Source organism: Octopus bimaculoides, chromosome 6, assembly GCF_001194135.2.
Source record: "Octopus bimaculoides isolate UCB-OBI-ISO-001 chromosome 6, ASM119413v2, whole genome shotgun sequence".
Classification (NCBI taxonomy): domain Eukaryota; kingdom Metazoa; phylum Mollusca; class Cephalopoda; order Octopoda; family Octopodidae; genus Octopus; species Octopus bimaculoides.
The window spans coordinates 100,866,565-100,867,552 of NC_068986.1; positions in this window are offsets into that span (position 1 = coordinate 100,866,565).

Consider the following 988-nt stretch of genomic DNA (forward strand, 5'->3'; position numbering starts at 1 on the left):
ATATATATATATATAAGCACATATACAGAGCGTTACCAACTGTAAAAACACGACATACGTAAACAAATGTCTTAAATACGCAAACGATAAGAGATAAAAATGGAAAACACGACAAGTAATACAAAAAATACGAAGAACGATCCTTCATCAGTTGTCGGCTGCCTGTCTTGTCTATTCCCCATTTCGAGTAATCAACAACAATATGTGTCTTCGAATACAGTTGCTCCCATAAATACCAAAATGAAATTTTCGAGTTATGGAGGGTCAAATTTGGGAACACAAATAGGACAGTGGAGACGGACAAGGAAACCGAACGAAAACAGACGTGGAGGGTCGATAGACCTGAACGACGTGAAAATATTGAACGCGGATAGAAATATTTTCTCTGAAATGAGAAACAGATAGAAGAGAGAAAGAACGGAGACCATCTAACAGGAAAAGAAAGATGGCCACGTGAGGAAAAGCAAGATGGACGATGGTCACGTCTGAGCAACGAGTGAGAAAAAAAGAGGTAGAAATTGTTACATATATGTATGCATATTAATATACATATAAACCAATGAAGTATAAGACATCGAAACATGTATATATAAGTTCGCGTGTGTGTGCGCATGCGTATGAATGAGATACCAGACATATCTCCACCGTAAGTAAGAGCTGAATATATATGAAGTGATTAACTCCAATACGTTATATTATTGCAGTAAATCTATTGGAAACTTGTATATATATACATGATCGGTCGAATCAATCAGGAAAACAACTCCTTACAATAGACTTTAACAGAGATGCTGTATCTAAACTACTACCATCATTTGTTTACGAATGAACATCATTTATTCTATAACTATCTAATTAAAGCACACTGAGAAAAGAAATATAAATTTAGTTAATTAAAAGGAAAAGATTTTCAAGGTGTGACATACAGGGTGCACATACACATACATACACACTCACACACACACACACACACACACACACACACACA